Source organism: Delphinapterus leucas, chromosome 8, assembly GCF_059928025.1.
Source record: "Delphinapterus leucas isolate spDelLeu-1000000601 "Yukka" chromosome 8, BTC_Dleu_Yukka2, whole genome shotgun sequence".
Taxonomy (NCBI): Eukaryota; Metazoa; Chordata; class Mammalia; order Artiodactyla; family Monodontidae; genus Delphinapterus; species Delphinapterus leucas.
The window spans coordinates 104,147,100-104,174,376 of NC_143136.1; the positions used below are offsets into that span (position 1 = coordinate 104,147,100).

The window sequence follows — 27,277 nt, forward strand, 5'->3', positions numbered from 1 at the left end:
TAGGTGTTCTGTAGCAGTTGTTACACGTTTAGATGTATTTCCAGTGTATCTGTCTGGAGTATTGTTGATTAACAATGTTGTAGTAGTTTCAGGTGTGCAGCAAAGTGATTCAGTTATACATGTACGTATATTCATTTTTTTAGATTCTTCTTTTCATATAGGTTATCACAGAATATTGAGTAGAGTTCCCTGTGCTATACAGTAGGTCCTTGTTGGTTACCTATCTTATATAAAGTAGTGTGTTTGTGTGTCCATCCCAGGCTTCTGTCGTATCCTCCCCCCACCCTCCACGTTTTCCCTTTGGTAACCATAAGTGGTTTTTTTTGATATCTTTAAGTCCATTTCTGTTTTGTAAATAAGTTCATTTGTTTTTTTTGTCTTTTTTTAAATTAGATTCCACATATGAGTGATATCATATATTTATTTTTCTCTGTCTGACTTACTTCACTTAGTATGATAATCTCTAGGTCCATGCATGTTGCTGCAAATGACATTATTTCATTCTTTTTTTTTTTTTGGCGAGTAATATTCCATTGTATTTATGTACTACATCTTCTTTGTCCATTCCTCTGTCGATGGATTTTTAGCTTAGTTCCATGTCTAGGCTATTGTAAATAGTGCTGCTATGAACTTTGTGGTGCAAGTATCGTTTTGGATTATGGTTTCCTCTGGATATATGCCCAGGAGTGGGATTGCTGGGTCATATGGTAGTTCTACTGATATTTTTAGTTTTTTATGGAAACTTCATGTAGTTCCTCATAGTGGTGGTACCAATTTACATTCCCACAAACAATGTAGGAGGGTTCTCTTTTCTCCACACCCTCTCCAGCATTTATTGTTTGTAGACTTTTTGATGATGGACATTCTGACCAGTGTGTGGTGATACCTCATTGCAGTTTTGATTTGGATTTCTCTGATAATTAGTGAATTAGTGGTGTTGAGCATCTTTTCATGTGTTTTTCAGCCATATGTATGTCTTCTTTGAAGAAATGTCTATTTATATCTTCTGCCCATTTTTTGATTGGGTTGTGTGTTTTTTTGACAGAGCTGCATGAGCTATTTGTATATTTTGGAGATTAATCCCTTTCTGTTGCTTCATTTGCAAGTATTTTCTCACATTCTGTGGGTTGTCTTTTCATTTTATTCATGGTTTCCTTTTCTGTGCAGAGATTTTTGACTGCAATTATGTCCCATTTGTTTATTTTTGTTTTTATTTTCATTACTCTAGGAGGTGGATCAAAAAAGATATTGCTGCATTTATGTCAAAGAGTGTTCTGCCTATGTTTTCCTCTAAGAGTTTTAAAATGTCTGGCCTTATATTTAGGTCTTTTACACATTTTCAGTTTGTTTTTGTGTATGGTGTTAGGGAGTGTTCTAATTTTTCTTTTACATGTAGCTGTCCAATTTTCCCAGCATCATTTATTGAAGAGGCTGTCTTTTCTCCATTGTATATTCTTGCCTTCTTTATCAAAAGTAAGGTGCCCATATGCGTGTGGGTTTATCTCTGGGTTTTCTATCCTGTTCCATTGATCTATATTTCTTTCAAATTTCAAAGCATGTTTAAACCATTTCAGGTGTTTCCCTTAGTGAACAGACAGGAGAAGTGAATGTGGTCTAAAAGGGTTCAGAGAGACCAAGATACCCATTGGATTTCTAGCCCAGCCTCAGGAAGGTTTTATTCATGTCTTACTCTCTTGCCTCTCTGAGCTTTGTTTTCCGTATTCTTCCCAGCACTGGTAAAATCTTCCATCTAGGCTGATTCTCTCATTTTTCTCCTAATGAGCTTTAATCTTTCATCCACACCCCTGAACCTGTGTTCCATCTGGTTTAGCTCAAATGGCATCTCCTTTAAAAAATCTCTCGTGACCTCCCTCACCCTCAATATCACACTTCTGTCCTTTGGGTTTCACTCTGTTCTGGCCAGATTGTCATCATTATGCCAGTAACACTTACTTATATGAGTTTGTCCATCTCCATCTAAAAGATTTAAGCTCCCTGGAGCCAGGATTTCCCACTTATATGATTTTTCCCTGCTTCCTAATGTTTTGCTGTTTGATACCTTGTCATCATTTAATATCAATTGCCTTTTGCTCTGTACTATACTTAACATCATTAAGGGTCCACCTCATAGCCTACTTCCCAATTCATACTTCCCTGACCACAGCAGCCTAAAATTGATAGCTGTTCATCCGGCATTTCTGATTTATGTTAATGTGTCACTAACTGCCTCAAAACTTACTGGTTGAAAATTGCCATTAAAAAAAATTTTTTTTTAATAATTATAATAGAGATTTATTTAAAGTAACATTTACAGCCCAGATAGTTCTACATTGTACATTTCAGGTTTAACCAGCTTCATAAAAATACTTTAGGATAGCTGCATCCAGATTTAGACTACATGATTATTTCTTTGCCCATTCTTCTCTCTCTTTTCTTTCCCGAATAATCTCTTTCAGATATGGTTCAAGGTAGAATTTATCCTCCTCATATTTTGTCCACTGCTCTTTAGGCAAGATCTGCTGCCTCATGGTCAGGTCCAGTGCTCTCTTAATGCTAAACACCCTGTCATTATAAAGGTTCTCAGGAAGCTTTCTTATGGCTTCTTTTACATCGTCATTCTCATATATTGTATCATCTCGCATTAAGCCCAGTTTACTGAACCCGACAACATTGTAATACCATTTATGAATACCCTCCAGCCATTTGCTTGATGCTGCAACGGCAGGCCTACTCGCCATTTTAACCCGAGACAGAAGCGTTGCCTGCTGGGTAAGTCCTAGAGGTCGCACAAGGCCCAGTGCGCAGGCGTGTTACATCAACGTCGCGACGAGGGGTGGGGTGCCATTTTATTTTTGCTCACAATTTTATGGCCCAGGAATTTAGGAAGGGCTCTGCTGGGTGGTACATCTGTGAACCACATGGAAGCGGCTGGGGCAGACAAGTCTGGAGCAACCACTTCATGAAGGGTTCCTTCCTTCACGTGTGGATGCCCAGTGTTCCTTGTTCTCTTTCCCTCTCCTCAGTGGGGTCTCATCCTCCAGAACCTCTCCATCACAGCACGATGGCCTCACAAAATAAGATTTCTTACGTGGAATTTAGTTTCCTCTGGAATGAATTCTCTGAAGACCTGGAAGGAAACTGCAAAGCATTTTCTGACCTAACTCTGAATTATGCAGTGTAACATCTTCCTTATTCCACGGGTCAAAACATGAGTCTTACATGCCAACCATATTCAAGGGGAAGAGAAACTCAGAAGAGCATGAACCAACAGCCATGTTTGCTGAGGATGGGGAGGTGCCTTGGGAGACTAGGGATCACATTTGCATTCTTTATTTGGCAGGAGACATGCATTTATAGACTCTCATTTCTAACAGCCCTGTCATCTCTGTATGTTTTGTGCTGTTCCATGGAGACAATGTCCAGGTTCTATCAGTGGAATTCAACCATTTGTGTATGATTGACTGAGGCCTAGAAAATCTTGAATCACTATTTTCTACCAGCCTGATAACCTTTAATTGAATAAGCCCACAGAAAATCGACATTCATTAGCCAGGTTAGGTTAATCAAATCTGGTGATCAATGGAGATGCATATTTTGCAGCTCAGTTGCTCACCAAATCCTACATGGATGGTAAACATTTTTAAGACTGAGATCTCACATTTGTAATTTTGATTTTGACAGTACCTAGCATAGCATGATGGATGTATTATAGTCATGGAACTTCCTATTTGAATATACTGGTGAATAAATAAATAAAATAAATATTCTACATCTTTTCTGAAGGTGTAATCTTAAGAAGTGGACTGGAAAATAATTTAAGTTTGACACATGGAAAATAATTGCAAACTCAGAGCTCAAAACACATTCAGTACTCATGTGAATGATAGACTGTGTCTATCATGGATAAAAAAACATGAGGTGACCGTTTGCTTCCTTTGAAATGCCAGTTCCTGTGTTTCCCTTTCATTCAGTGTCATTGATGCTAAGTACACAAGGCATGCTAAAAAATGAAAAAAATAAATCAAGCAGTCATTTGTCTGCCATTTGCCAAAAACGTTGTTTGGTTGTTGACTTTTTTTAAACAAATTGACTAGTTCAAGAGTTGGCAACTTTTTCTTAAAAGGCTAGTTGATGGCAATATTTTAAGCTTTGAGGGCCATGTTGTTTCTGCCACAACTACTCAGTTCTTTCATTATAGGGCAAAAGCAGATATTGACAATAAATATGTCAATGAATAACTGTGTCTGTGTCAAATAAAACTTTACTTACAAAAACAGTCTCCTGTCTCATAGGCCATAGTTTGCTAATCTCTCGTCTAGTTCAATTGTTAAGAAAAAAAAATAGGCACACATAATGTTTAACTTGTGCTTATTTTGTTATCTGAAAAAAATAAGACAAACTTTTTTTATGCCTCTGAACAGATTAAAAAAAAATACTGAAATGCCAGCCCAATAGAGCCCATGCTAGGGTTTCAGTACTGGTGGTAGAATAGTAAGAGATCCTACCAGAGATATACAGAGGTCAGAAAGTTTGCAAGTGCTTTGCGTCAAAATGAGGAAAATGCATTTAAAATACCAAGTCCAATAGTTAAAGCCAGAGTCAGAAGTCACCAAAATGTGTCAAGATAGGCATATGGCTAAATACATACCAGCTGGCCATGCTCAGCTGCCAGTTGTCCGCCTTGTGTCTGTATCTGTGGTCACAAATATGGTACAGGTTTTGGCAAGACAGATGCCAGGTAATGAACAATTTCATTTTAGACGAGGAATTTGTATTTAATTTCTGTGTCCACCATCCTTTACTCGTTCATCTAGCAAAATACACCAAAGAAATATCCCAGGATGCAATCTCTACTATTGAGATGCTTGAAGTCTAGTTAATAAAACTTCCTATATCAAAATGAAGTAGACAAACACATACAATGCTAATTCAGATGATACAGAATGATGTTCTATACCAGTGTTTCTCAAATTTTCATGCACATACAAACCACTGGGGATCGTGTACAATGCCGATTGTGATTCTATAGATCTAGAGTGAGGCTTGGGTTACCACATCTGTTTCAAGCTTCCTTGTGATGATATTCTCTTTGTGCATGGACCCCATATGAATTAAGCAATAGTCTATGCAATTTTAGGAGAGACCGTCAGGGGCTGTGTGGTCAAGGATTCCCGAATGAAGTGAGAATGGGGCTATGCCTGGAAGCAGAAATTCAAGTTCAAATAACTTACAAAAGGCACATGGTGTAAAGGGAGTGCTCTAAAACCTGGTATTATTGTTGAGCCATCAAGTGTAGGTATAGTTAGAACAAGGAACCAAACTAAAAGTAATGATCAATCCTTGCAAAATGAGAGGTGCAGATTTCTCCATCGTTCCATTTCCTTGTATGGAGTGGCGCTGGGCTAAATCAGGTGGATCATTGCAGATGGGGAGAATCATCTCAGGCCAAAGAGCGCTAAGCTAGAAGCTCTTACCTTTTTTTGGACCCATGGACAGAGGTTAGTGAGAAGGGGAAAGGTTAGGAAAAGCACTACATCAAAGTAGAGAGAAGTGCTTCAGCTGAGGCCCCTACAGGGGCTTCCATGTGGAAGTGCCTGGGCTGAACATGCAGATACGCACATTAGGATGGCCAACCTGGGAGGAGGGGAGCCTGAGTCCTTGACCATGACATACTCCAGAAAACTGCAATGTACAGTTTGGTGTACCAAGTCTAGTGTGGGGAGGGTAGCTTCCCTTCATAAGGCTTGCCTGGCAAAGCCTTGTAATTGCCCTGGTCAGGTTTGAAAAATCACAGATGGCATTCTGGCCTGGAGCTGGACTCCGCTATGCTATACCTCCAATGATGGCCACTATTCATGATCAGCCGTTGTTTCCAGGAAGGAGTACAAATGTTGCCAGATCTTCAATTTTTTCAAAGGAATCCACAAATTTATATTTATACATGAAGTTCTCTGATTTTCACATGCTGGTGACTATTTTCTAAAATTATTATTATTTTTTTAACAGTTTGGACTCAAAACATGCTTTTTTTTCCTGATCCAAGCTGAGAGCCAACAGTAATAACTTCTGCTTGAAAGGATGATAGAATTTGGCTGAAAGATAGGGTTATGGAGGAAACGTGGAGTGAGAACAACAATAAAAAAAATGCCCATCCTGGGCTTCCCTGGTGGCGCAGTGGTTGAGAGTCCGCCTGCCGATGCAGGGGACACGGGCTCGTGCCCCGGTCCGGGAAGATCCCACGTGCCGCGGAATGGCTGGGCCCGTGAGCCATGGCCGCTGAGCCTGCACGTCCAGAGCCTGTGCTCCGCAACGGGAGAGGCCACAACAGTGAGAGGTGCACGTACCACAAAAAAAAAAAAAAATGCCCATCCTTTGAGGTGAGCTTGATTTGATGTAGTGTGGGATCAGGCCAATTTTAAATTTATTTTACCTCTTGATGGACATTTAGGTTGTTTCCACATCTTGCCTATTGTGAATAGTATTGCAATGGACATAGGAGTGCTATTATCTCTTCAAAATCCTAATTTCAGTTCTCTTTCTATCTTGGAAAGGGGACTGCTGGATCATATGATAGTTCTAGTTTTAATTTTTGGGGGACCTGCCACACTGTTTTCCATAGCGACTTCACTGTTTTGCATTCCTACCAACAGTGTGCAAGGTTTCCAATTTCTCCACATTCTTGCAAATACTTGTCTTTTATTTCTTTTGATAATAGCCTTCCTGGCAAGTGTGAGGTAATGTCTCATTGTGGTTTGGATTTGCTGGTATATAGGTATAATTAAATACTATTCAGCCCATAAAAAGGAAGGAAATCCTGCAATATGCAACAACATGGATAGACCTTGACGTTACGCTAAGTGAAATAAACCAGTCACAGGAAGGCAAATGCTGCATGATTCCACTCATATGAGATGTCTAAAATAGTCAAATCCACAGAATCAAAGAATGTAGTAGTGGTTTCCAGGGACTTGGGAGAGGGAGAAGTGGGGGGTTACTAATCAATAGGCATAAAGTTTCATTTAAGCAAGGTAAGTTCTAGACATCTGCTATACATGTACCTTCAGTCAATAATAATGCACTGTGTACTTAAAAATATAAGAGGGTAAACCTCATGTTAAGTGTTTTACCAAAATAACATTTTTTAAGGTCTTTAAAATTCATTTTATCTCCTAATTGGCTCCATGTCATGAGGCCCCTGGACCTTCCCAAAACTCCCATGTTATTAAGACCTGAGCTCTACATGTAGGAGATTGTAGGGCAAACAATTGCTACGCTGTTTCTTGTTAAAATGTCATGGTTTTCACAATTATAGTTCATCACACTCAAGCACCCTAGGAAACGATCGTCCATAACATGAACTCACAGACCCAAAGTAAAAATGTTATTTCCCTGACATAATAAACCTTTCTTTGTGCAGTTAAAGAATAAAGGGAGACATTTATTTTACTGGGCTATTGACTGTGTGATGGGGTACCTGGAATTCCCAGGGTGGCTCACAATGACAGGGACTTGTTTATGTGCCTTTAAATATGTACTGTTGTGAATGCCAAGCTCCAAAGATAAATCCTTCTGAGGAATAATAGGGGACTTTCTGCTTTGGAAATAAATGGACCTCTGGATAGCTATTTTCCAGGCTCCAAATCTAACGGCAGTTTTTGTCTGCCCATCCCCCCCCCACACATAGAGATTTGCTAAGGCTTCTGCTGGAATGGTGTTCATATCTTTCTTTCCTTGGTGCAGGGGTGTCCCATTTTACTATCCAAGCCAGAGGTTCTATACCACATTTGGTAATTACTGCATAACTTTCAAATTGGTCTCTCTCAATGTCTTCCGATTATCTCTGCCTATTACCTAATATCATCTTTTCAAAACTTTAACTCCAATTCCACCTTCAGTATATTGAATAGACCAAATTAACAAAAATAAACAAAATAATTAAAAAGGGAAAAAGAAATAAGTTGATATTCACAGCTGCCCTCCTGTACCACTTTATCTACATTTATTCCTGAGTTTTTTACTACCTACGTATTTCAGACTTATATCGTCAAGAAATAAATCTTTTAACTTTATATCCCTAAACCCCTGGCCGCCTTCTTCTCACTTCTATGTTTGACCCTTATTCAGCATTTGCATCAAATTCATACCTTAACTCCATGGAAGCTTTTCCTTTTCTTCCTCAGCCCATAAACAAATGTTTTAATTGTTCAGATTCTTTTAATGTCTGAGGGGTTTTGTGTGTGAAGAAACAGTCACACTGTGTGCATTTGGTTTAATTACCTTACAAATCTATTTTTACAGGTAATATTCATTTTTATATTGAACTCTTAACAATATAACACTTATTCATATATTAAATTATCAAAATCCAAATATCTTGCACTGTACAAGTTATCAGAGTGAAAGATACTGAATTTCTTTGGACTGAAAAGTTTTTATAGACATATTTAACCAAATTTTTCTAAGCAAATTAATTAAAATAAAATGTCCTACTACCTTTAAATAGACAAACAAAAATCATGAGATAATTGAAACTCATTAATGCACTTACAGTTATATTAATTGTAAAATTTGCTAACTCCTGAGGTTTAAAATTTTTCTTTGTAATTGCCAATTTCATCATTATTACTATTCTTTTTATTTCCAAGGTTAGAGTAATCGTAGAGGTCATTTATACCTTTTTAGAATTTCAGTAATCTTCCTAGTATCAAAGGAAAAAAGTAAACTGTCAGATTAGCACAGGTTCTGGATCTGGGGGATGTGAATGCACTAATACCTCTTTGCAGAGGCCTTGGTGCCCAGTAAAACATGGTTCAGAGTTGAACTATCGATCGTTTATAATTAGGTCTTTGTTATATAAAGTAAAATTTAGTAACACATTTCATATAGAATTTAGTTCTTGAAGCTTGGAATTTTTACCATAATTACTAACTCATCATGGTGATATGGTATATTGTGATATATGGACTTACTGGTTTATGGAGTTGAAAATTCTAGAAAGCTTTATCAATATAAAGAGTAGGATCTCATTGATGTGTCATCTACTAGGAAATGAGGGTTTAAATCTTCTTGGGCAATCATTTAAGAAACGACTGGGACATTCATTTTGGAACTCACCATCAGACCTTCTTGGTACATCACCATCAATGGTGATCACTGGCCGTATCCTTTTTCAACCTTCTTATTTTATATTATCATTGGCGCTAGGGGATCTTAGTCTTTACTGAGAAGAATTGACTCAATTACAGCTTATTATGTTCATCCCTTTCTAATTGCACACACGTACAGATGCACAACCCTAAAAGGAAAAGAAAAATGATCACCACTCTAGTATTCATTATTGTTAAGTACGTGTGTTTTTATCCCTATAATGTTCAACCACTTTTTATATTATAATTACTTTTATATACTCCATATATTTTTGCATTTTTCATATTATCATAAATTCATGATATTTCAGTTATTACTGTCAGTTATTATTATTAATGATGCACTTTAGAACCATTAGAACCTCCTTGGTCCTTTCAGTGTTCTCCTGACACTCTTGAGTGTGTCCTTGAATTTTGGCAATGATAGGATAGTCTATGCCCATCCAAAGATTTCAATCTACTCTCCAAAGATCCCTGCTTCTAGGTACACTATAACCTATAGAGAACCTTTGAGAATATTATAAAAAGGTGGTGTTTCTTCCAGGTAAACACAGCTTCCTACCAGATCTTGGGGCCTGAAGTAGCAATATGCCCTTGTGTAGTACACACACTGCACACCTGTGCAGAGCATCCCAGCCTGCTCCCTTGTAGTGGTCAGTATTAGAGACTAACAGTTCATTTTAGTTCATTCACTTACACGTACAAATTGGACACTAGTGCTACTTCAGATTTTGCACAGTGGTTAAAAGCATGGGTTTGTTGGAATCCTGGCTCTGCCACCAGCTATGTGACCTCAGGCAGCTCATAATCATGTCTACACTTTTGCTTTCTTAGGTCTAAAATGGGGATAATAATATTATCTACCTCAAAGAATTATGGTGAAAATTAGATAAGTCAACATACCTAAAGCTCTTAAAAGAGTGCTTGGTTCATAATGAGTCCTAGAAAAATGTTTTCTACACCCACTACTACTGCTTTCATTGACAGGACTGAAAAAAAGGGGATTCTCATTCATGCCTTCAATTTACATGGCTCTTTTCATGTATCCTATCATGCAGCTGTGCTCTATCCTTAAAACATAAAATTGTACTCACTATCATAACTTTCTCCTGTGATGACCATTAGGGCATGAAGGACAAAAGAGCACGTTCCTGTAAACAGAGGGGGATATAATTGGCTGCTGCTGAGAATGAAACTAAGAAATTAACACACCATGCATCCAGTCAGAGAGGAGGAAGGCCACCTCAAAGAGGTGTGTGAGGAGTCTAAAACGTGTATCACTTTACTTAAGTTACTCTAAACAATAAAAATGATGTAGATTGTTTTGGGGCACATAAGTATTTCATTATTTCTAACTGACCAATTAAAAACAGGATTACGATTTTTGAAAAACATGAACCGTTTGAGACTGCTATAGTCCTGTGTCAGGATGTCTTCCCTTCTGTACATCTAACTCTGATCTTTTTTGGAAGAATCTTCACAATCCTATGCTTGTTATAATCTCTCCTAGCTTCTGTTTAGAGTATTTCCTAGGTGCCAGTATCTTTACTTAGGGTATCACATTTAATTCAGACAGGAACCATATGAGCTCCATATTTATTTCATTTTTCAAGATGAGGTAGCTGACGGTGACAGCAGTTCATCAAAAGTTCATCAAACTGAGTAACTTTAAAGTTCAGGTAAATGCAAAGGCTGGGATTAGAACTTGCCTCTGGTTAAATGACTAGCGTGCTGCTCCCTGTAAATCAGCTCATATCTGAGGTGAATATTGTTGATGAATTAATGTTACAATTGCTTTGACTAAAATGTTAGAATAGGAGAGGTTTAAACAAAAGTATTAATTTTCTAACTTTTAAAATATAGGACTCACCGCTGATAATTAAGGTACGTTATTTTTTGATCTTTCTATGCCTCTATTTCTTTTATGGTAAAATGAAGACAATAGTGGTATTACCTCATAGACTGTCAGGGAGATTAAAAAAGAAATATATGCAAAGTTCCTTTCAAATAGAAAGAACTCAATTAGGGTTAGCTGCTGTGATTATTATTACCATTATCTTGATTATATACTCCTCCTCATATAGATGAAGGTGGGAAATTCTGGAGTGAACAATTTTCCTTGACACGCCCAAAGCCCCTTGTGCCAACCCTGGGCTCAGCTATCTTGTGCTGCTTTGTCTACAATTTCAGTTTCCATTTTCTTGGAAACCCATGGCCTTCTCTCCAGAGTATATTTTAACACACTCTACTTCATTCATTGTAGATTTATTGAATGTTTTATTCTCTTTAATTTTCATAGAGCAATGAGTTGTATTCTGGACAGAGTTACCAAGGGAGTGTTAAGTCCAGGAAGAAATGTCATGAGAGCATCAACCACAGTGACCAACACCTGGTCTTGGTCTTGGAATTACAAAGATATTACAGTGAAATTGATGAGATAGGAAATACATATGCTGTATTAGTGGCGCTAGGATAGAAATTTATTTCAGTGTATAATAGAGGCTTGTAGGAGGGCATTCCCATTTCTACCTTGTTTGGGTATGGGGGTCTGGAAAGAATTCCTAGGAGGACAAATTTGTTTAATTCAAAAATTAAGCAGCTTTGTTTACATCACGTATACCTTATTTCTGGTGACAATCATCTCTCGCCTTTACCAATAAATAAGTAAAAGTCCAACTTCTCTGCTGCTTGCATTGGTTGATTTGGTTGACTTGCTGTCAAAAACAATGTAGAATCCTCACTTTAAAAAATATCAAGAGAAATACCCAGGGCCTTTTTTTTTTTTGGCTGTGTTGAGTCTTCATTGCTGTGCAGGGGCTTTCTCTAGTTGCAGCGAGTGGGGGCTACTCTTCATTGTTGTGCACAGGCTTCTCATTGTGGTGGCTTCTCTTATTGTGGACAATGGGCTCTAGGTGCACGGGCTTCATGACTCTCGGACTCTAGAGCGCAGGCTCAGTAGATGTGGCTCATGGGCTTAGTTGCTCCGCAGCATGTGGGATCTTCCTGGACCAGAGCTCGAACCCGTGTCCCCTGCAATGGCAGGTGGATTCTTAACCACTGTGCCACCAGGGAAGTCCACCCTGGGACTTTTAAGAGATAGAAATACCTTTTGTTATCACATTCTTCACTTGGCTATCCCCATGAGACAATACTATCAAATAAAAAGAGTTCAGTCAGCAAATAGATTTTTTAAATATATTTTTTAATCATAAGGAGAGTTAACAGCTCTTTAGCTGTTTTGAACATGGCTTAATAAGTGAATGAATTGCTTTCAAACTCTCAAAATATATAATTAAGCATTAAAGACTGTAGCATGAAGATTTAAATTATTCACAGAAGATCCTTGGAGTGGCTTACAAATGCATTACCTGTTCTATGAGTCAGTTATGCATTACCAAATTATTAATATTCCTATTAATACAACTTGTACTTGACACGGAAAAGAAAATATCTTCCTTTTTTGTATAACAAAGCTTCTTGCTGCAGCTCTGTTTGGCCAGTCCTCAAACGTATGATATCATATTGAATCCATAACCTTGTATCACATTCAAAGAAATCTCAGTTCACGCATGTGCTTTGGGAATAGCCAGGATAAGGGAGGAGATGGTTGTAATCCCCAGTGCTGTGTTGATAACAAAACGAAGCCTGGCGTGTTTACCACATCACTCTAATCCTTGGTACTTCCTAAGTAGCAGCTACCTAAGGGCGGCTCCTTCTTGAGTTCTAAATGAAGACATAGAATTTAGACACAATATATGCAATGGAAAATAGTGTGTTCTTAATTATATAGGTCATTTCTAATTGGGAAAGAAGAAATACATTACATTATATGTAAAACACCTCACTGAGTGAAACCCTATTTTAAAGTAGGGTTTACCACCCAGGATCCTGAGTTGTGGAGAGCAGCGGTCTCTTGCCTCTCACTGGGTGAAGCCAAGGAAGGTGAAAAGGAAAGCTCTCCTCTTTGTAGGCACCTATCCAGAAGCTTGGTCTAGATGGCTTCAACAACATTTGAACTTGCTTTTTGAGAGGTGGAAATAAATTTATTTGTTTTGCTATACATTGTTTGAGATTTTTTTTAAGTAGACCATAGTGGGGAGAGTGTTAGGTGTGGGCTTGGTTGTTCTAGTGGCACATTCTCATATGTTAAGATATTCACTCACCACTGGGGTGCCCACTAACTTCTCTTTTCCTTTAAAAGGGCCAATAAGCCTCCAAAATTCCTGCCTCCTTAGAGAGACATGAAAAGGTCACAGGTGCTAGACAACAGTAAGATGATTATGTTCTGAAAATAATAATAATAATAATGTAAGGTTAGCATGCTATTTGCTATTTCATGTAAATAATCATATTTTGCTTTAAAACGTGAATGTGATGCCAATCTTGGGTTCCCACTGCTTCTAAGTCAAAATCCCAAATTGTCACCACATCATACAATGCCACCCATTTCTCTCTACACTTATCTTCACTCTAATATTTTATGCTTATCATATTTTTTTATGCTCCAGCCATATTATTCTCACTTCAGCTTCTTCAGTGTGATAAGCCATCACCCCTGAGGACCTTCACATATGCTGTTAACTCTGCATGGAAAATTACCCCCAAACATATCACACTTTTATTTGCACCTAACCATCTTCCATGTAGGTAATCAAACCTCACTTTCTCAAGGAAGCCTTCCATATATTCTTGAACAGTCTGGAAAGGAAAGCAGGGTCCTCATCAGTTAAGTTCAGGGGCTTAGATTTTACTCTTGGCCATTTGCATCTCTGGGAGAAAGTTCAGTAGATGTATATATGACTGAATGACTGGGGGACTCATGTAGTTGTCAACAGCCCAGAAGTTGAGGTGAGATGGACCCAAGTTCAAATCCAGATTTTGAAATATTAGTAGTGTCCTATGGGAAATTCATGTAACCTCTCTTTAAAGCCTGTTCAGTGTTTCTGTTAAATGGATAAGGGTGATGATGATGGTGGTGGTGAAGATGACGGTGATGATGGTGATTTTATAAGAATAAGTGAAGCTTAGATGAATACGAGTTAGGGATAAGACTAGAGGAAGATTGTTGTTGGAGGAAGGATAGCACAAATTGTTACTGCTCCTTTCTTTTCCCTGCCTAGCTGTTTAACTGGGCTAGCAATGTTGAAAGGCTAAGGGGTGTAATTTAGATTCCCTACTACCTCATTTGACAAAGCGGTGGTTCTAAAACTCAATGTGTATCAGAATCACCAGACTTTTTGGTTCAGTAACTTTAGGGTTTCCAGGAATGCCATGATAACAAGAACCCCAGATACACAGACTGTACTTTGAGAAACAGTCCTGTGCTAGAGGAAACTGTGCTCATAAATGAGGACTAGCACAGACTCATTCTCGTTGTGGAATTAAAGCACTAGGAGGGTTGTCAGAGACCAGTGGTCACTTCACAGCTAAGAAAAATAAATCCAGTAGTGGAACAGCCCAAGGATATGCTTAAGATTACATATCATGTTAGTATCAGAACCAGTCCCAGGACCTGGGTCTCCTGTCTCCTATCTGTTTACCAGTTTTCCTTATTGTCCCCAGACTTCATTTGCTCCTACACCTGTTACTACTGCCTGTCTTACAGGAATGACACAGCACTCTTCTGGTGTTATTATGGACGTATTTAGAAGAACACTTTCAAGAAATCTGAAGTTAGAAATGCATAGAAATGTAGATAGGAAGAGTCTTCATGCCGTGAACAAAGAAACACATTAAAATTCATGTATCCTGCCTTCCTGTCCCAGGAGGAGACAAGCCAATATCCCAGTAGTTTCTTTACATTGCAGGGAAGGAAGAACACTTACATGTCTTTCCATTGTCTAACTTGTGGGGGTTGTAGCATTGAGAAATCTTGGAAACTCTTGCTTAAGTAACTCTCAGTGTCTTATGTAGCCATCCTGGGGCATTTTGAAAGCCACATTGAGTCACAGAGAGAATATTATTTAAGAAGAAATCCTCACGGTATTGTTCCAAGGCTGTATTGCAATATTCATGGCAGAGTCTGTATGAGCATCTGATTACATACTACAAAAGCCACAGTGTTTTCCTCTTTCCCTTGTGTGTTTCCAAAATATTTCTCCAGCCTCATACTACAAGCCAGTTGCCATCACTCACAGCCAAATTGGTCATACACTTGACCTTCACTGTGTTACAAGACTGCCTAGCTATTTTCTGTATTTTCTTGTACATTCTAGATTACCCTGTAAAAAAGAGGCCATTTTCTTACCTCATAAACACATAATTTAACACTTCCACTAAGAGAAGACTTTGATTCACTGCTTACCATGTATGAAGCTCTGGGCAATGTGCTTTGTGTGCATTTTATTTAATTCTCACAAAACACTCTGAAGTAGGTATTTGCCCCCGTTTGACAGGACATCACTGAGGCATCGAGAAGCTGATTGGTTAAATAATTGTTCAAGGTCCATAGCCAGTTGCTGCAGTTAATATGACTCGCCTTCTTTGCCTGATATTAACATGAATACAGCCATTCAGGAGAGAGGCATATTTTAAAGCTGACCCTTGCCAAAGTTGGAAAGTAAGCAGGGAATTTGGTAGATGAAACCCTTTAGTACTAGAGCATGATATTTATTCTTTAGAAATAATTATGTAGCACTGACTTGATTTATTTGATAAGAGTTGATGACTTAGTCATGACTACCCACAGATCTAAGACAAGACTCTCAGGTCTGACTGAGAGAAAGAAAGAAAGAGAGGGAGAGAGAGAGAGAGAAAGAAAGAAAAGGAAGGAAGGAAGGAAGGGAGGAAGGAAGGGGGGAAGAAAGAGAAAGAAAGGGAAAACAGAAAACATGGTAGACATAAATCACAAATTTTGAAAAAGAATATTGAGTCACTTCTCTTCAACTTAGCTGCTTTTGAGTTGTGTTTTTTATACGCAGCAAATAAACAAAAACCCTGCCTAGGACTCCTTGAACTCAGTGCTAAGAACATTACATTTCTTCTCTTTGCCTGGAGGTTTTCTTTCCGCATAATGAAACACTTTCTTTTCCCCTTATTGCTCCCTAACATTTTGATTATTATGTTTCTTTTAAAAACAATATTATTGGGAATTGACTGGGTAGAGAGAAAAAATAAAAAGAAAAGAAAAAAACCAATATTATTATTGTGTAGTGCTGTATAGAATATATTTATTGAAAATTATAATATCAGTAGTCAGGAATCTTATTGTTGAGATATTAACATTGATAACTATTCAATGCCTTGTTCAAGAAATATGATAAAGTAGACAACTTATTTCAAAAATGATTATATACTGTTGTTTGAGTTCAATGCTAGCTGTTTATACAGAGAAAGTACATTCATGCTCTAGGATAGTATTTTACCTGAATTATTTTGTAGTCCTGTTGATTCAGCTCTTGCATCAACAGTGTTTCCGTTTTAATATTAAAATTTAATTTTACACTCCAAAACCCCTGACAGTATAAAAGTTTTCTTGCTCATCAAAGCACCAGATATGAGTATCTTCAAAGGTTTATTTCTATTATGTATATAATCCTGTTTACATGTTGAAGTTTCAAATTATAGATGTAGTGGAGGCATTTTTATTACTCTGCGCTTTGAGAATTCTGAATATTGTAATACACCCTATTAGAATTGATGTACTGTATCATTACATATTATAGATAAACTCATATACCACTAATGTGAGAGGGGTTATAAAACTGAAGTAGAATAACAATTTTTTTCTGGTTTATCTGGTGCTTTATGCACTTCATTTACTAAAAAAACATTAAATGGTCAGTAAAATATTTACTAGGACTTTGAAAGTCTCTAAAGACATAAATTGAATTGTGCAGTATCTCGAGTTTTCTATAAACCACCTTGGTTCAAAATACAGCAGTCCAGCAATTTTTTTTTTTTAATTGAGTATATGTGTCTTTGGAGGCCAATCTACTTCAGTCCAGCATTAGAGAACATTTCCATTTTTCATTGAATACTTAGAATTCTATGTATAGTTTACTGATAAAATATTACTATATACGTGGTAGCTTTACAATTATTTTATATGAAAGTTGATGATAATTTTACATATTTGGCTAGAACAGATGAATTTATGTTTCTTAAAAAGCTAGCCTTTATAAAATTAAGAAGTTCCACAAAATTTTCCATTAGTAGTGTCTCCTTTGTGTCATTGTCTTTGTGCTTCTGTGATTATGGTCTGAATATTTGTGTCCCCCCAAAATTTATATATGAAGTCCTAACTCCCAAAGATGATGGGATTAGGGCCTTTGGAAAGTAATTAGGTTTCAAAAGTAGATTCCTCACAAATGGGATTAGTGTGTTTATAAAAGAAGCTCCAGAGGGGTCTTTGACCCCTCCTACCAAAGTGAGGACATAGTAAGATGGTGGCAGTTTTGAGTAAGGAAGAGGGTCCTCACCAGAAAATGTGACGATGCTGACTTGATCTTGGACCTCACAGCCTCCAGAATGGTGAACAATAAATTGGTATTGTTTATAAGCTACCCAGTCTGAGGTTTGTTGTTATAGCAGTCCAAAAGTCTTGTGCTGCAGGATGCATGGTGCATTATGAAACAGAGGACTTAAAGCTTAAAATATGTCATGGCTCCCAGAAAGCATAATTTGCAGGAGGAACCAGAAGAACAGCAGTGTGCAATCCAGTGGGAAAATATTGCATTTTCAATCATATGGTTTTTGGGTCCCATTTGGAAAATGACTGATCAACGCTTGGAAGTCTTGTCAACCCTTTATGCTCATCCCTCAGGTTTGGTCATCTATACCCCTAAGGTAAAAGTCTGGTCCTGGCAGCTAATGCTTTTGGTACCATCAGTATAAATTTGATATGTATTAGTTTGGTTTTATGTGTTAAAAAAATGTGATGCACACATTTAAAACTTGAAAAATATCTACATTTCAACATAAATGTTTCCTGTTTCCTTCTCTAGTCCCATATCCCACTGTAATCACTATAGCCGTATACAGTCATACCTCAGAGATGGTGCGGGTTCAGTTCCAGACCACTGCGATAAAGTAAATATTGCAATAAAGCAAGGAATTTTTGGTTTCTCAGTGCACATAAAAGTTACACTTACACTATACTGTAGTCTATTAAGTGAGTAATAGCATTATGTCTACAAAAAACGATGTACATACATATACCTTAGTTTAAAAAATCCTTTATTGCTAAAAAATGCTAACCATTATCTGAGCCTTCAGCAAGTTGTAATCTTTTTGTTGGTAGATGCTGACGGCTGCTGACTGATCAGGGTGATGGTTGCTGAAGGTTGGGGTAGCCGTGGCAATTTCATAAAATAGGACAACAATTAAGTTTGCTGCATTGCTTGACTCTTCCTTTCAGGAGTGATTTATCTGCATCATGCAATGCTGTTTGATAGCATTTTACCCACAGTGGAACTTCTTTCAAAATCAGAGTCAATATTCTCAAACCCTGCCACTGCTAATGCAGCTAAGTTGATGTAATATTCTAAATCCTTTGCTGTCATTTCAGCAGTTTTCATATTATCTTCACCAGGAGTAGGTTCCATCTCAAGAAACCACTTTCTTTGCTCATCCATAACAAGCAAATCTTTTTAAATTTATTTATTTATTTTTGGCTGTGTTGGGTCTTCGTTTCTGTGTGAGGGCTTTCTCTAGTTGCGGCGAGACCACTCTCATCGCGGTGCACGGGCCTCTCACTGTCACGGCCTCTCTTGTTGTGGAGCACAGGCTCCAGACGCGCAGGCTCAGTAGTTGTGGCTCACGGGCCTAGTTGCTCCGCAGCATGTGGGAGCTTCCCAGACCAGGGCTCGAACCCGTGTCCCCTGCATTGGCAGGCAGATTCTCAACCACTGCGCGCCACCAGGGAAGCCCAACAAGCAACTCTTCATCCTCATATGTTAACCTTTCATCATGAGATTGCAGCAGTTCAGTCACGTCTTTAGGCTCCACTTCAAATTCTAGTTCTCTTGCTATTTCCACACCTGCAGTTACTTCATCTACTGAAGTCCTGAACCCCTCCAAGTCACCCATGAGAGTTGGAATCGTGTTCTTCCAAACTCCTGTTAATATTGATATGTTGACCTCTTCCCCTGAATCATGAATGTCCTTGATGACATCTAGAATGGTGAATCCTTTCCAGAAAGTTTTCCATCTACTTTGCCCAGACCCATCAGAGGAATCACTATCTATAGCAACTGTAGCCTTATGAAGTGTATTTTTTAAGTAAAAAGACTTGAAAGTCAAAATTACTTCTTGACCCATGGACTGCAGAATGAGTGTTGGGTTAGCAGGCATGAAAAAAACACTCATTTCATTGTACATCTCCATCAGAGCTCTTGGATGACCAGGTACATTGTCAATGAGCAGTCATATTTTGAAAGAAATCTTTTTTTTCCAAGCAGTAAATCTCAACATCAGGCTTAAAATATTCAGTAAGCCATGTTGTAAACAGATGCTCTGTCACCCAAGCTTTGTTATTCCATCTGTGGTAAAGTAGACTTAGCATAACTCTTAAGTGCCCTAGGATTTTTGAAATGGTCAGTGAGCATTGGCTCCAGCTTTAAGCCACCAGCTGAATCAGCCCCTGATGGAAGAAGTTTTCACATATGGAGGTATGAAGAAGTCATTCTGGCTTACATAAGATTTAACTTAAACTTTATGCTAACTAGAATAGACTGTTTTGTGGCCTATTAAACATATATTGTACATCTGCTTTAACCATTAAGGAAAATAATGCACTTTAAGTCAAAATGGAGTAACTGTGGTTCAGGCATTCAAAGTGGAGCTGAGAGGCCATTGTGAATGTGGTTTCAGACACGCTCCTCTGTCACTGAGAACTTAAATTTTCTGAACTGTGTTAGATTCAAGGATACCATCATCCATTCTAAAAATAATATCTGCCAACAACTGCCAGCTGCAACCTTATGGTCACAGGGTCTCTCCTTATAACTATGCAAGCATTTCAGACCCCAACCAACCCTTGCTTAACAAGCACCCTTACTTTTTGGAGCTCCAATCCTAAAGCTGGACAAACAAGTTATGTTATTTTGTGTGTTTTGCCTATATGAGCCTCCTTTATTTTGTAATCCAGCAGAGAACAATTCAAATGTTTCTATATCTTTGTCTCCCGGGTTATGGTCTTCAGTTAGCTTTGATGAAAACTCTCTTCCATTCATAGCATAGACTGTTTTCTTTAAATAATTTTTATTGGAGTATAGTTGCTTTACAATGTTGTGTTAGTTTCTACTGTACAGCAAAGTGAATCAGCTACAAGTATACATATATCCCCTCTTTTTTTGGTTTCCTTCCCATTTAGGTCACCACAGAGCATTGAGTAGAGTTCCCTGTGCTATACAGTATTTCTCATTAGTTATCTGTTTTATACATAATATCAATAGTGTATATATGTCAATCCGAATCTCCCAATTCCTCCCATGGCCCCCCACCCTTTCCCCATTGGTATCCATATGTTTGTTCTCTATGTCTGTGTCTCTATTTCTGCTTTGCAAATAAGATCATCTATGCCATTTTTCTAGATTCCACATGTATGCATTAATATACGATATTTGTTTTTCTCTTTCTGACTTACTTCACTCTGTATGACAGTCTCTAGGTCCATCCACACAAATGACCCAATTTCGTTACTTGTTATGGCTGAGTAATATTCCATGGTATATACGTACCACATCTTCTTTATCCATTCATCTGTCGATGGATATTTAAGTTGCTTCCATATCCTGGCTATTGTAAATAGTGCTGCAATGAACATTGGGGTGCATGTGTCTTTCTGAATTATGGTTTTCTCTGGGTATATGCCCAGGAGTGGGATTGCTGGGTCATAGGGCGGTTCTATTTTTAGTTTTCTAAGGAACCTCCATACTGTTCTCCAAGTGGCTGTATCAATTTACATTCCCACCAACAGTGCAAGAGGGTTCCCTTTTCTCCACACCCTCTCCAGCATTTATTGTTTGTCATAGACTGTTTATTGATTATTTCTGACAACACTGCTACCGAGATAGTCAGCCTGTAATTTTAAGCCTTAAAGCCAGGCACTGTTTTCTATTCTCTGTGAAAGCCTTAGATGGCATCTTCTTCCAATATAAGGCAGTTTTGTCTGTATTGAAAATCTGTTGTGTAGTGTAGCCACTTTCATGAATGATCTTAGCTAGATCTTCTGAAAAACTTGCTACCACTCCTACATCAGCACCTGCTGCTTTACCTTGCACTTTTATATTATGGAGTTAGCTTCTGTCCTTAAACTTCATGAACCAACACCTACTAGGTCAAAACATTTTTTTCTCAAGCTTTCTCATTTCTTTAAGCTTTCATAGAATTAAAGAGAGTTAGGACCTTACTCTAGATTGGCTTTGGCTTGAAGGAGTATTGTGGCTGGTTTGATCGTCTATCCAGAGCACTAAAACTTTCTCCATATCAGCCATGAGGCTGTTTTGCTTTCTTATTATATGTGTATTCCCTGGAGTAGCACTTTTAATTTCTTTTAAGAACTTTTCCTTTGCATTCACAACCTAGCTATTTGACACAAGAGGCCTAGCTTTTGGCCTGTCTCAGCTTTCAACATGCCTTCCTCACTAGGCTTAATCAAAATTTAAATTTAAATCAAAAAGTGCTTCCTTTCGGGGATTCCCTAGGGGCGCAGTGGTTGAGAATCCGCCTGCCAATGCAGGGGACACGGGTTTGTGCCCCAGTCCGGGAAGATCCCACATGCTGTGGAGCGGCTAGGCCATGAGCCATGGCCGCTGAGCCTGCGCGTCCGGAGCCTGTGCTCCGTGACAGGAGAGGCCACAACAGTAAGAGGCCCACGTACCACAAAAAAAAAAAAAAGAAAAGAAAAAAAAAAGAAAAAAATTAAGTACAAAAAAGTATGTGCTTTAGTTAACAGTAATGTATCATTATTGATGTATTAGTTGTGACAGATGCACTAAGGTACTGTTAACAGAAGGAAAGCTGGGTGTGAGGTATATAGGAACTCTGTAGTGTTCTTGCAGATTTTGGTAATGCTAAAATTCTTCTAAAATAGAACAATATTTTTAAAAAATGCAACTGTCAATTATTGGCCTTGTGATCCTGGGGAAGTTGCTTATTTTCATAGTATCTCAGGTTTTTTAACCTGAAGATGGGAATAATTGCATAAAATTTATGGAATTGCAATTCAGAGCAAGCAGGAAGTATTTTTTAAAATGCTTTTGAAATTGTATAGTAAAGGTGGGTGTTATTGGTACTCAAAGAAAAAGTGCATGCCCCACTAGGATACTTGATATTAAGACTTCCTACATATTTTACTCAAAATGTGTTTGTATGAGTATATTCCAAGTAGTAAGTGTATGTGGTTGATTGTGTGTGTGTGCCTGTGTGTTATTGGTATATTTACAGAGAAAAATTGTATGCCTCCCAATATATGATAAATATAAAATATCTTCCACTCTTATTATGAACAGATTTATTCAGAACAAAATGAGTGACATACATAATGACTAAATGCAGATGTTATAAAAATAACAAAACTCTTAAGCTTTTTGATAAATCATGAAGATATCCGGTTGCAAAATATATAAAGCAATTTGCTCTTTGAAATACTGTAACAATCGGATATGGTCAAATCTCTCCTGAGTTTAACAGAAACCACAGAATGACTTAGCAATCCATAAATCCACACATGACACAGTACTTAAGCAGGCTTCATAAATGATTTGCAGTAGAAGGAGGGTTTTACTATAATTGTTCTCCGTGGCCATAAAAAGCATTATGGAATAGGAAAAAAAAAAAAGTGCACAGTACAAGATGTGGAAGGGAAAAAACTTTTAATAAGCTAAAATAAATGTATTATCATCTATATAAGGACTGAAGGGGGTCTTTCCAAGTACCTAAGACCTGTCCTCTAATTTTTCAAACAAATAAGTCCAGTTTCTTCTTGATTAAGTCACAAAATAAGGGGGGTTTAAAGCTTTGGGGTATAGAAGTATCTCATGGGGTTCTTGTTAAAATTATCCTTGACCCTTATCATCAGAGCTTATATTGGTCCTTTTTTGAAAACAATGTTGTTTTTCATTTATTTTTTTTCTGGTCGTCATTTAAGGTTTTTTTTTTTTAGTTTTCAGTAAGCTTACCATAATGTATCTATAGAAACGTTTGCTTCTTTGCCTTGATGTCTTGAATCAGTTTTTGAAATTGACTTGTTTGACTTTATAACCATAATTGACTATTTTCATAAACTTGAAGTTTGAAGAGTTTTTGGACAGGAAACATATCTGTGTTATAGATAATTAGGTCTCTTTACCATCTCTTGAACATATGCTCTTCTTTCTGTATTTTAGTTCTTTTATTTTCTATCCTGTTTCAATCAGAATATTTTTATTCTGATTTATATGCTAGTAAACTACCCCTCTCTTTCACACTGTCCAACCTGCTGTCTAAACCCCCAGGTAAAATGTTATTTTCATTTATTGGATTTTTGTGGTTCTTAAATGTACATTGAAATTTTATATAGTATCCAATTTTCTAACAAGATTATGTATCCATTTTGTCACCTTCTTTAATAAACAAATTAATCACAGATATTATAAAGTCCATTTCTTATAAGAATAATATTTGACTCCTATAGTCTTTGTACATTTTTATCAGCTTTCTTTAGATTTCTGCATTAGATTTTATCTTTTTACATTCCTGGTGTTGAAGTGAATTTTTATGGTCAAGATGGAATTGCTCTTGCCCCAGGTGGTACCTCAGCAAACCAAACTTTTATGTTCCTCTAAATGTTCCACTTGACCAGAAACATAGTTTATACAGTCAGCCAATCCCCAGATGCCAAGCTAACTCTAGGTTCCATAATTCTTTGTTCCTTTATCTTTCTAAAGAAGGTCAGATATGCAACCCCAGCCAACCATGGCCTGTTCCCATGTTGCCCCTTCTACTTCTCTGTAAACTCACTCTTGCCCAAAATCCCTCAGGAAGAATGAACCACTGCTTGTGAGGCACTGTATTCCCCCAATCCATGGAATGCTTTCCCTTGAATAATGGACAAACTTGTTACTAAATTGTTTTAGTTTTGTGATTTGACCCTGATTATTGTTAACCAAATACTACTGTGAATGAAATGATGTATAACTAATTTGAGATACTGAAAAATGTTATAATGATTTACTTTTGTTTGTGACAGCCGGTTAAGGTGGGGACAAATAATTATAATACAACCTGAGATTAAGAATAGAATGTTAGTTTTAGGAAATCTGGTCTAGACTTTCAGAGTGACATTCAAAGCCTGAGAGAATCTGTTATCCAATTTTTGTCTCCCATAAGACCATCAAAACCTCTGTTTAAATTCAGCATCTTCACCTTCGATTTCTCCTAAACTTTTCATTCTCCAAGCATCAGCTTTAGAATCATTAAGTGGTAGATTCAAAGAAAAACTCTCATTGCTTTCAGAAGATATGTTTGCATACATAGAAAATTCAGTGGATTCAACAAATGAAAAGTATTAGAACTAATTTAGCAAGGTTGCAGAATATAAGGTCAATTTTTAAAAAATCAGTCACATTTCTGTATATGAATAACAGTCAGTTGGAAAATGAAATTTAAAAATTAAGTTATAAGAGTTCAATTTCCAGCTCTGACATAAGCCTGGACTGAAAAACAATTTTCCTTGGATGCAGTTGAAAGGTAGAAGAATATGCCATCCCAAAACATGCCTCTTTGGCCTAAGGATTATTTTGAGCTGATTATTTTTGAGACACAGAAAAAAACTGTGCAGACAGAAAAAAACTCTGAAAACAGTAGAAGATTTTTTACCCTTTTGTAAAGAAAAATCTACATTTATAAAGGCAATTTACATTAGAAAGGTGCCTGTACCAGGAAGAGAGCTATTACCAGAGACAACTTTTTCACCTGAGAGACTGACTTATCTGCTTGCCTTGGCAAGCTTTGTTTACCAAATATTTCCTCCTTTCACCTACTTACTTGCTTAATTGCTTCCCTCCCTGCTCCCAGCATCTTTCTTTTGTCTTTCTTTTGAATTTAGTGCTTTTCTATGTTTGGGAAGATGCAAAGTCTGGGCTTATTGAAATCATTCCTTTGATATGCACCTCAGCTGTCTTGGGCTAGTGTCCCATGCTTTCTCATCCTGAGTATCCTCAAGGTGCACTTTTGGGGGTGGTTGCAGCATTCTTTTCCATCCTGAGTTCCCTTGGGGCTCACTGTCAGGGCTGTAATGTGGTGGCTTGTCGTCTGCAACATCCTTTGTTTACTGATATGGCAGGCAATATTTTTCATTTACACATCCATATTGAGGTATATATTTAATAAACTTGTGGTTTTTTTCTCCTTATTAGTCTGTCTTTTATTAAAAGGGGTGTCAGCCAAGAGTTCAGAAGGGTAGAGGAAAAATTATATTTCCTCCCTTACACATTAAAGAACTGAGTTTTCAGGGAATGCTACCACCCTGAAATCAAGAGACAGAGAATCCAAAGAGACACAGCTGAGAACTGGTTTCCTGGAGCAAAATCTCCTGGAGTCATAAACTGGTAGAAACACTTAAAATGATAATTTTGACAAATTGCTAGAGGCCAATAGAGTACCAACATGACAGTGAGACACTCCTAGGAGGTGCCATCTTAGAGAGGCCCTGCACTTTTATTGGCTTTATTTTCAGGAACCCTACCAGATTCTCATAGAGAAGATGCAATAAATAACCCCTAATGTCTCTGGCAGGGGCATGGAAAGAGTAATCCTTGTGAAATAGTCCTAGAGCCTTTTCCATAACAGAGACATACTCTCTGGAAGAAAGCCCTTACAGGGTCATGTTCCAGAACAACAAGAGAAGGTGTTCCTCTCACTCTATCCCCCATCTCACCTAAGGAGTGCGACAAAGTTATACAAGAAGAAACACTTAAGACATCAGGGGTGCGGACTGAAAAGCAACAACAACAAAGCACAGAGCGCGCGCACACACACACACATGCACAATGTGAGAGCTATGAGTTCAGTTTTATTTGGGGCTTTCTGAGGACTATAGGCTGTCAAGAGACAGCCTCTCAGATAGCTCTGAGGAACGGTTCCAAAGGGGTAGCGGGGGCAGGTCAGTATATATGTGATTTTAGTGAAGGGGAAGTACATGTAATCAAACATATTTTATTGCTGAAGGTTTCTGGTAGTCTCGTGAAAGTTACTGCTAGTCCCAAGGAGCAGACGTCACCATGAAGGATTTTGATGCTTTTCTAGGCACAGGAGATGCAAGAACTGAGCTCCTAAACTCTTCTCTTGACAATATCTAACTATCTGAAAGCCTATTCTGCCAGCTTTTTCCAGAGCACAGAGTGTCTCATTCTTAAACTCCACCCTGAACTCCTTTCAGGGTGTTTTGAAGGTCAGCGGTTGCTGTGGCTCATGATTTAATCCTAGTAGATGTAGATGGCAAGGGCCAATTTTTAGTTGGCAGGTATCTGCAATCAAGGCATGGCTCTTGCTTTTAAGGTTCAGGCCTTTGCCATGTCTTAGTTGGATATCAAAGATGTAAATGCAGTGTTAAAATGAGCCATCTGTTTTGGATGAGTCAGAACAGTATGTTCTTCCTCCAAGAATGCTTGATCTCTGTCTTCTCATTACCATTCTCAACTTCATAGTTTTCATGGTAGCTGCTATTTGGAAACTTCCATCAGTCTTCCTCTGTGTGGAGCACTGCCCTCAGCTCAACAGTGGCCCAGACATGAGCTTCTGGGGTCTACTCTCTGCTCAGCTCCTTGAAATGATGGCTGCTTCACCTCTCTCTGGCCCTCATTTCTGCATCCACTACTCCTCAACACTGTCATGAACTGCAAGGACTCTAGCTCTCTGTTGCAGTTAGAAATTGTCCCAAAGCAGAGAGCTGAGTAATTGTGGAACAGACTTCTTATGAGTCTTCCTTCCTTCCTTCCTTCTGCCCTGTTTTCATGGAAAGTTTAATGTAAACTCCTTAAGAAAAAACAGTATAGTATCTGTAACTTATTAACATTAAAAAATTAATATGGGGCTTCCCTAGTGGCGCAGTGGTTGAGAGTCTGCCTGCCGATGCAGGGGACACGGGTTCGTGGCCCGGTCCAGGAGGATCCCACATACCGCGGAGCAGCTGGGCCCATGAGCCATGG

At 38.0% G+C, this 27,277-nt stretch overlaps 1 pseudogene; it reads right to left on the reverse strand.

The window, feature by feature from the left end:
• Positions 1-2,388: 2,388 nt before the first annotated feature.
• On the reverse strand, positions 2,389-2,753 carry LOC111183412 (cytochrome b-c1 complex subunit 7 pseudogene; annotated as a pseudogene).
• Between the last annotated feature and the right edge of the window lie 24,524 nt (positions 2,754-27,277).